This window comes from Salarias fasciatus, unplaced genomic scaffold, assembly GCF_902148845.1.
Source record: "Salarias fasciatus unplaced genomic scaffold, fSalaFa1.1, whole genome shotgun sequence".
NCBI classification, from domain to species: domain Eukaryota; kingdom Metazoa; phylum Chordata; class Actinopteri; order Blenniiformes; family Blenniidae; genus Salarias; species Salarias fasciatus.
Window position 1 is genome coordinate 1,244,241 of NW_021941373.1, and position 16,350 is coordinate 1,260,590.

Below are 16,350 nucleotides of genomic sequence, written 5' to 3' on the forward strand. Positions count from 1 at the left end.
AGGAACAGAAAGGGAGGGGGAAGGAGGAGAAACAGAGCAGTGCTGCTCCTACGTGATGGCTGAGGCGGAGGACATGACAACAGTGATGGAGAACATTTTTTTAACAATGTATTTATTGGATTTTTATACAATTTTACAAAAACAAACACACATATTGCTAAAGAAAAAAAAATTAGGAAAAAAATACCAATTGTGAATTCCAAAAGAACACAAAATTCACCAAGTACAACACAAGTTACTTCTTCAAAAATCTAATAAGAGCCTCCATATTTCCTCAAAAACCTCAACATTTTTTCTTGTCACATATGTGAGTCTTTTAAGTGCAAGATAAGATATCATTTCCACATCCATACTTTTATGGGAGGTGTGTCCACCAGTGGCGGATTTAACAAATTTGGGGCCCAAGGCAAAGGCAGGAATGGGGCCCTCTCAAATGAGAAGACAACACACACGCCATTTTGATACTCACTAGTTGCTCATCTCCACACGTTGACAACTGACCCTCCCAAACAGGTGTTGACGTCGCCATTACACTTGCTGGTTGTTCTGGATATTGTATTTTATTTTGATTCATACTAAGTTTGAACTTGATAAATACCATGAACAGTCAAGCCTCAGTTGCAACATCTGTCTCATTAAAACCATCTGCACATAGGCGTCAGTTTAGGGGGGGATGGGGGGGACGTGTCCCCCAGCCACTTGTTGCCAGGGGCATTTTTTTCTCCACCTCAGACAAATCCTTCGTGTAGCCATTGTAACCCCGGTTTTTTCAGTAGTAATTAACATTCCGACGCTCCTGAACGCACCATCCGCTGATTGCAGAGATGCACAGACGTTCACGAGAATTAAAAAAATAAAAACAACGTGCGGCTGCGTTAAATGTGCTCTGTTCCATTGGAACAGTTACTTGGGACCGAGTTGGCCGGGGCCGAGTTGATCGGGGGCCGACTTGGATTGGGGCCGGCGAGGTCAGGGACAACTTGGATTGGGGCCGTGGTGGGTTGCTGCTGGAGCCGCTGCCGCGGTGAAGTATGTCGTCACTTTAGGGCATTTTGACAGCAGCTTTCTGCTTTCCTCCTTTTTCCTTCTTTTTTCAGCACCGCTGTGGTAGCTTTTTTCATCGTCTTTTTCTTTTCTGTTCTTTTCTCTGCTCTCTCTTGTCTTCACGCCGTTTGTTTTCGTATGTTTTGCTGCTGTCTTCCTGGATCCTCTCTGCACATGTGCAGTAAGATGGACTGATCCAATGTCGTGGAGACTGAAGGGGGCGACCCCCGAGACACACAATACAATAAGCATTCTGCTGGCATTTTAGCGACAGGATTTCAAAAAAATAATGTGTACAAATAAGTAATAACTGTATTAACCGTAAGTGTATGAGGAGTTTTATGGGGCCCCCAGGAACTTGGGGCCCCAGGCAACTGCCTAGTTTCGCCTAATGGTAAGTCCGCCCCTGGTGTCCACCCTTCTCCAGAATAGTGCAATGGCTCTCCTGGCCTGCAGGAGACCAAAGTCAGTGAGGGTGGCTGTCCTTTCATTAACCACAGTCTTTCAGGTAAATCCCGAAAATGCACAGTATTGCACAAAGATGAATAGCAATTCCGACTATTGTGGACATAATTTGAACAGCAGATTTTCAATCGTTCTTAATTTACCAACAGATCCATCAACAATGAAACAGAGTACTCTTATCATGAGAGCATTTACCACAGGTGTCTGGGATGTCAGGGGTCCATTGATGCAATTAACCCTTCAATCTTAATCTGGCTTTCTTATTGTTCCAAATAAAGTTCAGGATTGACTCATTGAGTCCCCAAAAAAAAAAAAAAAAAAAAAAAAATGGTAATGGAAGAGATTTGAAAAAAATACAGGAATTTTGGCAAAATGCTCATTTTAACTATATTTATACGCCCCATCATTGAAATTGGCATTGTCATCCATCTGTCAAGTGTTTGCCGCACCTCAGCTATTAAAGAATCACTGTTCATTCAAACCATATCCTCAACATTAGGAGCAATCCTCACTCCCAGATAGGTGAAACTCTCTTTTGTGTTTAAGAATGGAGTGTGATCTACAGGATTAAGTCTTTCTTTGAAATTCAAAAATGATTTTGCATCATTATTATCATAACCAGAAAGCTTACCAAACATTTTAATGTGTTTCAGTAAATGTGGGACACTTGTGGACAACTCCAAAAAAAGAATGATGTCATCTGCATAAAGAGAAATTCTTGGTCTTGATCCCCGATTTGAATGCCAGCCAAGTCCGTATCCATGCAAATCGACATAACCAGTGGTTCTAAGGCTAATATAAACAGCATTAGAGAAAGGGGACAGCCCTGTCGTGTAGATCGTTCCAAAACAATTGATTTTCAAGAAATATTGTTTGTAACAATACTAGCAATGATATTTGTGTACAAAATCTTAAACCATTTGAGAAAATTAGTTCCAACTCGAGACCGTGGAAGAACACTGAATAAGAATGGTCATTCAATTCTATCAAAAGCTTGACGGGCATCCAAAGAAAACATTGCAGTATCCTTAGACTCGAGTCTTTCATTAATTATGTTCAAAATTCTTCTCATGTTGGAGACCATTATTTAAAGTTAGATTGACTCAGTCACTTCTTATTTTCATATTTAAATTATTTCTTTAAATACATTTGCAGCTAAGAAGATGCAAATGAGTTCCCAGAGGTCAAAGGATGAATGCTTTATTGTCATTACATTGTACACAATACAACGAGATCAGAGTTGATTTCTATGAATCAAGAATCAAAACAGAAATATTCTCATGGCTGGGCAGAACCGTGATTGAGGAGAGTCCTTTATAGGACCCAAAACTATGAGATTAGTTTTGATCACTTCTGAAAGGCTCAATCACTCCCATGTCCAGCATCATCTGGACCTCCTGGGGGATCAACAATCCTCTCTGGAAATGTGAACAACTTCACACCACAGGTTTTGTGCCCTTTAAGACAATCTGATGTTTTATAACGTCAGTTCTGATGGACTTTTCAGAGAACAGAAATGGGAAAGATTATTTAAAGTTGGGCTAGCACATGTCTCTTCTTATTTTCATATTTAAATTACACCTTTAATTACACCTTTACGCCAGAGCGTGGTTCCAGCTCATCAGTGGGATGGTTTTCAGCTGTTCTCCCCCGCTACGATTTAAGCGGCGTCCTGGCTGGAATTCGGCGCTGGATCTTAACACCAACTACAGTGTGTCAGATGTGCTCACCTCGTTCTGCTCCGGTGAAACTCGCACTTACTCTTTCTCCTCTTGCTCACAGTTTGGGATCCCGCTCTGCCTGCCACACGCCTCGCCTCCTGACGCTCCTGCCTCTCGGCCGGCTCCAAACTGACTTCTGACTCGGATCTCTTCTTCTTTTGGAACTTTGCCCCAGAGCCGCCTCGGATCCAGCTTGGTCCACGACTCACCCCCTGGACTCGTTTTCTGTTTTTTTCTGGAATAAATCATTTTTGTCTCCCGCCATCTGATCCTGTGTCGTCTGCCCCTGAGCCTCCGAGCCGAGCCGTAACAGTGGGACCTTTTATCCACCCCTATATCTCTGATCTTACGTATTATGGACTATTCACTGTTTATATGATCTTTTATCTTACCTGTGTACTTCTGATCTTTATATGACTCTCCATTACTGTGAAGCACTTTGTGACTGTTGTTCTGCAAAAGCACTATGTAACAAATTTCACTTACATACTTTCTCAGAATAAATTGATCACAAATCAATAATTTCTTAAATCACATGCTGTACTTATTTTTCTGTCCTCCTTCCATTCACTGCTGACACAGATGAAGTGCTGCAGAGCATCCAGAAAGGCCGTAGGGTTGTCCTTGGTGATGCCACCAAACACAGGAGTGTTGTCACCAAAAGCCTCAGAAAATCGTCTTCCAGCCTTCTGTCATGAAAATGTGGAGTCCAAAACCTGAGAACCTGGTCAGGGAAGAGCTTCTCTCTGCATCCTACCACTCAGCTACAACAGAGGCACAAGGCAGCAGATTCTCAGGAACTTTGACTGGACAGCCACCTAAGGTCAAGAACACTGGGGATCCCTCTTCCTGCATTGGCTTACAAAAAGGGCACAAGAAACAAGACTGAAACAGCCTTTGACAATATATCATAGTCATGATTTGCAGTACCTAATCACTCATATTTCCTCAAAATGTCAAGAATGTAGACAAACTAAAACAAGGAGCATCAAAATGAAAGTAGCAGGCACTCTGTGGGCATTCCAGGATTCCACAAACTGGCTGATGCCAACACTGGCGACTTGGCATGCCGGAGCTGAGATGCACAAACTGACAATCCCATCCTGCACATTGAGTTCACTAAATGTAATATCTTACAGAAAGAAAAACATACCAATCTTGACACAAATCCTCTTGATGTGATGTTTCTGAAAGTAAAGAAGTACAAAGAAACAAAATATTTGCATGTTACGAATAGCAATCAGTTGCACGTAAACAAGAAATGAGATAGTAGAACATTAAAATGTTTCAGCTGCATTTTCCTGTGAATTAATATCAAAACTGAATTTTCAGAGCTTGTCAATTTCACAATATACTGTTCAGAAGAAGGGCAACAACAAAGAAAGCCCACTGATGTTGATGGTTTCTGCAGAAATGCTGGCCTTTCTGTGTTGTATCTGTAGCCAGAAAGTTTCTCTTTCATGAAGAGCCTCAGGTGAAACTTTGTCCCACAGTTTATTTGCAGTGGATTTTGTGTAAATTCTGGTGGTTCAAATTGTTTCATGTTATTTGAGTGTGATCATAATGTAACTGTGATTGTCTCTGTGTCGGAGCTGTGAGGATGCGGTACGGAGGCTCAAATGCAGGCAGAACGAGAAGACAGATGGAGGAGATCAGAGCAGGTTTATTAAAGGTCCGGGAGTCAGAGAGTCTTGGTGGGCAGATTGAGAGGGTCGCAGAACACAGGTAGTCTGAGGCGAGGCTCGAAAGCAGTCCAGGATCAGAACCGGCTGTCAGTCTGGGGCAGACGGGTGGCTGGAAAGGCAGGAAGCGACAGGTCAGGACGGCGAGCTCAGCGGGTCTTCAGACTAAAAACAGATATAATGAAGGCTAATGTGGGCACAAAAATGCGGAACAGACAAGCGCTACTCTAACGGACACACAGCATTCCGAAGAGGATGCTGATGTGTGGGACATGACAGAAGCGCTTTGTCTTGGTTCATTCTGGAAAGACCAAATAAATGAAGTGAGCAGGACTTGCATAGGCATGGTTTCTTTAAGTAGTAAATATTGAAAAGGCAATAGTCTTTGAATATTTTTCTAGGTCATGACCCCATTAAGAAAATTATTCAAAATTAGACTGGCTCATGTCACTTCTTATTTTCATATTTAAATTACAGCTTTTGGGCATTACAGCTAAGAATATGCAAATAATGTTCCCAGTCGCCAAAAGACAAACACTTTTATTGTCATGACATTGTTTACAATACAACAACATTACTGTTGATCTCCACAATGAATACACAATATAAATAATCTATATAATGATCCAACTGGTTCTGACTTGGAAGAAAGCATCAATGTGTGTTGATTACCAATCAGAGTCATGACAGACTTCTAGAACAAAAAAATCAACTCAAAAAGTAGGACTTGAGGCTCACTTGTGATTCCAAATTTCAAGTTTTTAGGTGGATTTGGGGATAGTTTATTTTTGTTCAACTTTCAATGCGCTCTCAAATATCGCTCACTGTGTTTCACTGTGATTGATCAGGCTACATATTGTTAACATCCCTCATTAAGCCTCCTTCTTCATCTTCATTCCTGATGTAACATAAGTCTTTCATTAGCACTCTGGCCCTATTTTGTGGACCTCTGCCTCCCCGCAGCAGAACTCTAAGTTCACTCTAAACACCAAGTTCAGTTCAGTGCTGTGTTTTTTTTTTTTGTTTTTTTTTTTGGGGGGGGGGTTAACCCCACTGCCCAACCTGGAGGGCCACTGGATGCCCCTTCACCTGGTTCCTACCCTGTGACCTTTTAATTATTCTGGAGTATATTCTGTATTCAGTATTAATACTCCAGTCGACACTCCAGGAGTCCTAGAGATGAACAAATTGTCCCACCTTCAATAAAGTAGTGGCGTCATTGAAATACGTTTATCATTAATCAGAGCAAATCTGGCCATCACGCCAATGTTGGAAAGCTCTTATTTTAATATGTAAATATAAAGCCACAACACCACACCCAAAGGCACTACTTACAGATATGTGTCTATTGATAAATGCCTGTAGACATTTACCTGGAGTCTATAGACATTTACCTGTGGATCTCAGCTAAAGAAGCATTTTCACTCAGGAGTAAAACATAATCTTTGATTACTCTGACATCTCGATGACATCCTGTGAGTACAGATTTTTTTTTGTATCAACATAACTGCTTTGTAAAGAATAAGATGTTCTGCTTTATTTTTAAAGTGTTTCGAATGCATACAGAAAGCATCAGTGCAATTTCTGATGCTTTTGGCCCCTGCAAATTAATTCACCAAAGCCAGTTAATTAGTTTTAACTCATTGAATATACTGATTGATGAAACTATTCTTTGCTGACAAAAATAGCAATGAGATAAACGCTTGTGACTTGTTTGGCTAAATATATTGTTCTCTTAATAAGTTTAAGATGTAACATATTTATCATTTTATGTCTCAGTCACAAACACTGATAACCATGAAAACATGGAGTCTAGAATAATAATATGCTTTTGTATGGTTGTGAGCTAACCTTTTGTCAATCGCAGTTAAAATTTTCTTTTGTGTTTCAGTAAACTCATACATGGATTTCAAAGTGTTAGCTGTGTCAATCCTTTGGGTGAGAACCATTTATTTTTCTTATTTCTTAAATAATAAATCATAAATCTGACACCTGATTAAAGACAGTGTTTGTAATCCAGGTTATGATCTGGATTGAAACCCACAAATGTCTCACTATGAGACAGAAGTGTTGATTACACCCTACAGCATCGTTGCAGCAGCGACAACAAAAAGATACTTACAGCTGGAGATCATTAAGCTAACGCACGCAAACTGTTATTTGTAAAGCACTTTAACACAACCACCGTTACAACAAATCTTCTTCCAAACCTCAACCTAATTCCAAAGCTGTAACTAAACACGGAGACTGCCACAAAGAGGTGATGAGTAAAAAGGTTTATTGGCAGAAGAATGCACTGCAGACCACAACAGAAACAGAGAATCAGACTGCTGGGACTCCTGCCACAAGCAGCTCCTGCCAGAGAGTCCGCCTCAACTGGAAGAGAGAGTGATGAAATGCAGCTGTGGCACTGACTGCAGGTGTCGTGCAGCTGAGCAAATTGTTGACGCTCAAGTCCTGATTGGGCACATATACCCCTTTCCCTCTGAAACTAGCACGTCGGCCCGTATTTTTTTCAACAGACCTGCTAACAATCGGCAATTGACTCCTTTCCCACTGCCTGCAGACCCGGGTCTAATCACCTGCAGGCGAGCTGCATGGTTGCGTTTTCCTGTGCTGATGATGTCCTACATTGATGACATCAGTGCAACGGAGCACAGCGAAGTAAACAATGGAGACGAGTCGACGAATCTTTCCCACGGATTAAGGGCAGCTCACTGATCTCGCTATCTTGACAATGCTGGGTCATCTTGATGAAGATATCTCATGCTTTATCTAAAAACATCAAGCGTGCTAACGTAGGCACACTTTGTCGACGTCATCAAGTAAATTACTGTGTCAACCCGGGTCTGCCTTTTCCCACTGAAGCTGATCAGAGGCGAGCCTTTTAGAACCTGGGTCGCTTGCGTGGTCAATCGACCCTGCCTCCGTGAAAGTCAGGGATATTTCTCTGAGGCTCGGCCACTGTGCATGCACACCGTGGCCATCATAAATCTTTCACCTGCACATGCTCAGAATACGTACAATAAGAGCAGTGACAGCTTCCAGAGTGGCATTACTCCCAGTCCATATTTTCTTTGTACTTTCATGGATGAGAATCACCCATAATAGTGATCTAACTTGTCTGTCTGTCTCTATGAATGTCTGTGTACTCACCATTGTTAATGTCTAGTGCATATTGTTCTCTGCACACTTGTGGGTTTCACCAGAAAAGCAACCAACCTTGGTCCAACCCTGTTCACCATCTACATGCTCCCCCAAGGTCAGATATTCAATAAACACAAGGTTTCTTTCCACTGCTGACAAGCAGTTATATGACACATAGTCCGTTGACACATAGTTATATATGAAAATGGACTCCACACTCCCTTCAGCTCTGCCAGCTACATTTCAAGCCTGCCTGTAGGAGATTGAGGCATGGATGGCAACCAACTTTCCCCAACTCAACAGCAATAAAACTGAAGCCATCATAATAGGCACTCCGCATAAGACCCAGTCTCTCCCTCAACAGCATCCCCATTTTGGATCATGACATTCCCCTGTCCACCTCTGTTACAAACCAAGGAATTAGATTGGACTCTCATCTCTCATTTGACACCCACATCCGCCACCTCTGCAATGTCTCTGTCTTCGATCTCAAAAACATCTCCAAACCGTCCCTCCCTCTTCAAACCGGATGCTGAGAGGTTGGTCCATGCCTTTGTCTCCTCCAGGCTGGACTACTGCAATGCCCTCCTCGTCGGATCCCTGGCAAGAGCCTCCAAACACTCCAGTACATTCAGAACTGTGCTGCCCGGATCCTGACGAGGAGGCGCAAATACGATCACATCACTCCTGTCCTCAAATCCCTTCACTGGTTACCCATACAATACAGAATGTAATAAATTCTGCCTCCTCACCCATCAGTGCATCCATGGAACTGCCCTGCCTACCTCAGCGAATTACTCACCATCCACACCACCACGCGAAGCCTGTGCTCCTCCTCTTCCACCTACTGCCTTCACCAACCAAGGACTAAACTCTCCACCATGGGAGACAGGGCCTTTCAGGCAGTTGCCCCTCGGCTCTGGAATGCCCTCCCAGAGACCCTGAGGGCTCCACAAAGTGTGGAGGTCTTTAAAAAGGCCTTCTTATTCAAAAGGCCGATTAGAAGTCTTTCAATGACATTGTTTTGATGTTTTGATTTTTGTATTGCATTTTAAACTCTGTTATTGTTGTTGTTGTTTTAACTCTGAACTGCTGTAGCACTTTGAGATTTCATTGAAATGTAAAGTGCATTATAAATAAAATGTATTATTATTATTATTATTATTATTATTATTATTATTATTATTATGAAAAACCAACACTTCTCTGAAATGACAATGCTAAACTATGAATTTTCAGTTGAAACGTTGTATATCCTAAATGACACATTCTTCTCAACAAACCTGAAAACCAAGTCCCTGCATGCGGGGTTCCTTCAGGTTCCTACGAGCAACATTTAAGACTTTTTAAGACCTTTTTAAGGCTATTTAGAACAGAATTTAATGCCTATTTCACAGCCTATTTCACAGCAATAGCGGCAAAAATGTGCAACTCCTTGAATGTAGGTTGGTTGATATCACCTGTGAAGCAGAATTTCGTTTTTAGGTTTGCTATAAGTGCCCATCTAAAAATGAACTGTATCTGCATTTAATAGGATTTGGGTTCATCAGCTGCTCCGACATTTATCACCAAAAGTACCACTATTTCAACCACAAGAGGAACTGGACTGAGGCTCAGCGGTACTGCAGAAAGTTTTACAATGACTTGGCAACATTTGAAAGCATGGATGACATCGACCAGTTAAACAGACCAAGTTTCATTGAGGAATGGGCATGGATCGGGCTGTGGGATGATCCCAAATCCTGGAAGGGAGCCATGAGTAGTGATTCAAACTCCTGGAGATGGTCGGCAACTGGATCAACAAGCACAACTGGTTACCACAACTTGGTAACGGATTTTTGGTTTGGAAAGGAAACCTGTGTTAACATTTTTGGACAATGGCAAGATGCATATTGCAGTAACATATATATTTCATTTGTTACACTGGTAAGAAAATATTTGTTTCAGTTAGATTTTTTTTTTTTTTTTTTTTTTTTGCTTTTGCCAGAGTAGCATTACATTAGTAAACCAATTTACAACATCAGGGACACTTATGTAGATTCTATGAAGACATCTTTATGAAGTCAGTCTTTTCCAAAATGTTTATTTTTAGTCATACCACTGACCTCCTTTTCCTCACAGCTAACACGTGTTCATTTATTTCTTGCAGCCATCAACGACCAAACAATACTATTTAATTGAACAAAACCGTACATGGGAGGATGCACAGTCGTACTGCAGAGCGAATCACAAAGACCTGGCCATGATTGAGAATGAAGAGGAAAACAGAAATGTGACATCAGCGAGAAGAGGACATGAAGCGTGGATCGGTTTGTACCGAGAACCATGGATGTGGTCTGATGGGAGCAACAGCTCCTTCAGGAATTGGATAAGCTGGGCTCCGGACAATCAGTACACGCGAGAACACTGTGGAATGGAACACCCAGACCACAGATGGGATGATCAAGACTGCAGCTTGCAGGGTCATTTTATCTGCCAGGGAGGTAAAACAAACTTGAATTCTCTATGAAATCTTTCTGATTGTTGATGTGCAGTTTAACTGAATTAAAAGATAATGACTTGGTTCAGATATGTTAAAAATTCCTCTGTCTGTTCCTGGATTGTGTTCATTTGTTTGTTTGGCTGAGCAGCTCCAAAAGGGAAGAAGAAGGTTGTTGTGAAGTTAACAATTCAGACGTTGGCCACGCTTTCAGACCCAAAAGCCCATGTCCAGCTCCTGCAGCAGGTAAAAACCTCTTTCACTTTTCTCTCAATCAAAAGGATCATACAGCCCCATGGCACCATCAAACGATATTCATCATACTGAAGCAGTGAGGATTTACAGAACAAGATTCAGACTTTAGGATTGTGCAGACATTAGTACAGAAAAACAACACTTATTGACTTAGACATTGACTCTGATGATCGTCCAGTAAAACTGTTGGTACAAGAACACGTGCAACTCAGGCAAGTTAACCATTATCCTTGTAATAATAATCGTGTGACCCTGAAGTATCAGAATGCACCCTTTCACCCTGTCCACACTGGGCTATTTCAGTTGATCTATAATGTTTAAAACTTCAAAACTGAGCTGAGAAGTGACACAGAGACAAAGCAATGGACATTTACAGTCAAATATTGTTAGAACTTCTCTCAGCTGAAACCTCAAATATTACTCTGAATTTAATCATTTGGATGGAAAAAAACACGAACCATTTAAAAATCAAAGTTTACATTTAATGTGCTATCATGCAATCGTGACTACATAGAGATTTATATCCATGGGGACTTTGTCTCCTGACTTGTCCTGTAAAATTTCCAGAGGGCAGTTTAAATATTCTTTGCAAAGTCACATCTTCCTACATATTTTTGTGTCCATCCCTCTGTGTTCAAACAACATCAGCTGCCTTCATCGTGGGTTGACTTCATTGTTCCTGACTCCAAATCGTGATCTGGAAATTTTTTATCTATTCTTGGAATCAATCCAGATGCATCTTAATGATCACCCTACCCAGACTCTGTTGTTTCAACAAACAGAACAACCTCAGTTTCCCACCAGAGCCGTGAACTCCTTCCGTCACTTCATCACCACATCATTATTAGACCTTGTCCATACTTGGTATTAACTTTTATCTGGGGTAATATGAGCACAGGTGGGGGCCAAGACGCAATGCCTGCGAGCTGGTTTAGATGTGAATACAGTGTCACTTCCCAGCACAGAGGAAGTGGTGGGTGAAGTGATGCTTGGCTCCGCCCCCACCCACATGACTCAGAAACAAAACAAATATATAACTAAATTTTAATACTAAATGATATTAAACTAAAAATGCATGTGCTTCAATTTCTGCAAATAATTTGCAACGAAAGAGCAGAAAAACAGCCTGAAGCACCAAAAAAACTTGCTCCAGGGAGGCGGGTTTTAAAAGCGATTCAGGCAATCACTGATTGACATTCTGAATGAGATAAAATTAAACCAGCCAGCTCGGTTAATGGCTGCTGCTTGGGGAGAAGTTTACCATCTGTCCCTGTCTGGTTTATTAACACACTGTAAGTAAACATTCAGAATATTCGCTGAAATTAAAGAACGATGAATTGAGAAACTTACCACCAGCTCTAAAGTGTGTGATGTATTTTTCCGCTGCCCCACCATCCAGAGCCATTTCAAGACGTGTATAGTTCACGCCACTAAACACACAAGAGTACTTGCATGCCAGACCACCTCGCCAAGTGATCTGAGTGAAGACGCATTGGTGCCTGCTCTCACCTGTCTTCAGTACTCAATACCTCACCTGAGAAGCAAGTTAATGTCAAGTGTCAACAGGGCCTGAGACTTGTCACATATGATCTGATCACCTCAAACACTTTAATACCAGGTGTGAACTGGCTATAAGTGACAGAAAGAAGATTCCTCAATAGTTTTTGTACTGAATTTCAGAACAAGCAGTGAGGAAGAAGAAGATCTGTCAGGTTCATAAACTATTTGTTTTTCGTCAAGTTGCCTGCTGCATCACTATCAAGATTTTTTAGAAATCAAAGAAAATCATTTTGAAACCTGCCATATTCAATGTACAGACCAGATAATAGTTTTAATGTGTGCTCGTCTTTAGGTTTAATTTTGAAAGTAACATGAGGATGTTTTGATAGATGATAAAGTCTGAACTAGGTGTATGGAGTGTCTTACTCTTTTTTCTCTTACAGATTGAGGCTCATCTGAGGAACGAGATATCATCGACTGATTTGAACTTGACATGGCTTATTAAGCCACATATGCATACATAGATATGTAGCTCGGTGACTTTGGTTACGTAATGCAAAAGCTCAAAAGACTTAGCAGCCACCCATGCATAGTCCAGACTTTCAGGGAAAAAACTGAAAATCAATATGACACTGAACATGATATGAGATCTGAAGATTTACAATATGGCTCAGTGTTGCTTATTTCTCAGAAACAAGCAGAAACTAGCTCCTTTGAAATTGGCTTTTTTGGTCAAAAATTGTTGAGTGATGTTCTCACATTCACATATCATTGACCTTTTCCATGGAATTAGATTGCAAGCTCTGGGAGTGAGCATTTATATGAGAGGGACACAAATGAGTTTAAAATACTATTATATGCCCAGCACGACAAAGCCTCCTTTGATTGTCAGCAATCAAGGTATCAGTGGTTCATTTCCATTCTGGACATGGAGAGTTGAACATTTCCTGCAATGACTGTCAAATCAAACTTTTGTTTTAAATATACATTTTTAATGCTTTACTGGTTGAAAACAAAACAGTAAAACCTACTCATCTGTCCACCTCCTACCATTGTACATATATCAAAGAGAAGTAAATGATCAGATGAAATTTCTCACATACAGTATGCCAAAAAGGTACATTACTTAGAAGTTTTAATTATTTATCTATTTATTCATACATAGTTTATGATATTGGTGGAGGGCAATAAAGAGTTCAGACTCCAGTTTCTTAGAATAAACTCAGCTTACTTAAAGAATGTGTCATCAGTTACCATACCAGAATATCTTTTGAAAAGCTAAAAGTCATTCGTTTCTGTCAAGCCTATAATTAATGAGCATTTGAAATGTAGACATGACAGCTCATGGATTTTGTAATTCAGAAACATGTTTCTAAGTTCTGATGAAGATCAAGTAACATCAGCTGTGCTTTCTATCTAGAGTATTTTTTTCCCACTATCAGTGTGACCCAGTTTGTTTGATTGTCTGTTATATTACCATATTTTGGATCTCTGTACTTTTCTGGTAGCCATCATCCTAAATAAACATTACTTTGAGCTTGAATCTGGTTATGTGTGTGTATACTCAATCTATGATGCATCACATTTAGAAACATTACACATGTGACAGAAAGCCATCCCACACAGTTGTTCAGTTTGTAGTCAGGGGGCAAGTCCTGGTCAAAAATCTCTCTCAGATGTGTGGTTTAATACTAACTTGTTAGATCTGAATGAAGAAGTTTTAATAGTTTTATAATCTACGTGGCAAAACTTCATGTAGAATTTGTGAGTAATATTCCGAGAGGTAGCAGGCATGATGTAAAAATATGGGCCCTCTCACAGAACCCTGTGGAGCTCCATAGTTAGTTAAGTGGAATCTGCATAACTATAAAATTTCTCATGAAATTTTGTGTAATCCTGCTACTCCCTGCTGGACAGCAATCTGAACTTCTCAAATGGGATTTCATCTACCTTTTTAATTTACTCAAGCACTCCCATGCAAATGTTTATCTCTGGCCACACCCCCACAACTGGCAGAGGAATCTGTCATTTTAGCTGACTTTTCAACACTTGGCTTTTCAACACCTGACACCGTGTCTCATAACACTTTTTAACAATTTTGATGCTTTCTGGGGAAGGAAACACCTGTTCGGTGCTGATGGGTGCCCCCTGGACAGACAGAGCTGCTGCCTACTGCCATATATGTTATCATATGGGAATCAGTGTCCCTGCAGCTCCACCAGCACACAACCTCTTTCCAACCTGCTGTCCTGGGATTAGACCGTCGTGAGACAGGTTAGTTTTACTCTACTGATGATGTATTGTTGCAATAGTAATGTTCTGAGCTCCTACAAACTCAAACCCACTTTTAGCAGTAATTCACAAAAAACCTTGTTCTTTGACACAGCAATCAGTAATTCCTGTCAATCTCAGCAGAGAGCAGACTAAATATCCCAGATCTCATATGAATTCTGCAAAAGTCAATCAACTCAAACTCCAAAAGCCCCATCACAAAACCAGTTTATTCTTTTTCAATAAAAATATGGATCTTTTAAATATATACTCTGCTGAACAGGTCGTACCATCAACCCTGTTTTTTTTAATCAACATGACACCTGTAATTACCACACATTTGATTTTAACAACGTCACAGTTTTATGCATTATTTTATACAGACCACCCAAAAGACTGGATCTTTTTTCATCAAACAATTTATTGAATTTTCACAGTTGTACAGAACACAAAATACTTAAAGCAATATGTTCTTTTCTGAAATTTCAGTTGAAATACTTTTCTTATTTTGCACAGAATTTAATGCATTTATGAATGCAACCTGCACATGACTGACTGACTGGTGTTCACAACTCAAGAAAAAACTTGTTGCATGATACAGTTAACTAGAACTTAGTAATTTTACAAAAATATTGACACTTTTTGGTTTATACCAAACCATGTGTAAATATTTAGAAAATCTCTGAAATTTATGAGTGCAAATGAGATCCGCTGGCACAGATAAAAAACAGCCACACTGTTTACATAGACAAATGAGGAATCCAACAGAGGTTTGGTTAATAATTTCCCTCATTGATGGATAAGTGTGTGTGTGTGTTGTGTGTGTGTGTGTGTGTGTGTGTGTGTGTGTGTGTGGTGTGTGTGTGTGTTCTTGTATTTCTATCCTTGTCGGGGCCAAATGTCCCCACAAGGATAGCAAAACGTGGAACGACGTGCCTTGTGGGGACCTTTTTCCGGTCCTAAGTAGGAGAAACAGTGTTTTCTTGACCATGTTGTTGTTACTGAAAAAGTAAAAGTGCAAAAACATTTCTTTAGGGTTAGGCTTTGTTGTGGTGTGGGTTAGGGTTAGGGTAAGGGTCAGGGTTAGGGGCTAGACATGAATGGGAGCCAATGGACGGTCCCCACAAGGATAGAAATACAAGACTGAGCGAGCGAGCGTGTGTGTGTGTGTGTGTGTCCGTTTTTGAAAAGTAAGAAAAATTAAAGCCGCGAGCGGCGTCAAAAGGCCCTCGCCCGCTGCTTACCGGACCCGCCCCGTTTCATTCTGGCGATCGTACATCAAAATTTCATCCAAATATTTAAAGTATTGCCGTTTGGAATTTGGTTTTGAACGTCCAGTTAGACTTTGTGTGTTTCGAACGTCCATTCAGACTTTATGTGGCTTTAGAACCCAGTCAGACTTTTGGTGGACCTTTTTGTGAATGAGCAGCTTCTCGCCAAACAGCCACGCTCCTCTCCAGTTTATCTCCCCGTACAGTGAACTCCAGTAAAAGTTGGCTGCCAGTTGATTTGAGGGTTGAATTACATTCCTGATAAATTTATTTGAGCAGACTTTGGTTGTTCTGTCTATGTTATGGATGAATAATTTGGCATCATTTTTCTGAGTAAGAGGTGGAATTGGAAACCTTTCAGGAGCTGCAGCATTTCTATTGGTATTGCGTTGGAAATTGTAATATATTCTGTTTGTGAGATTGTGGGATGATATTTGTTCATAAATTGGTTGTATGGTAAGATTTGTCCTTGTTCATCGATTCACTGATTGACCCATATTGCTCCTTGATCAAAC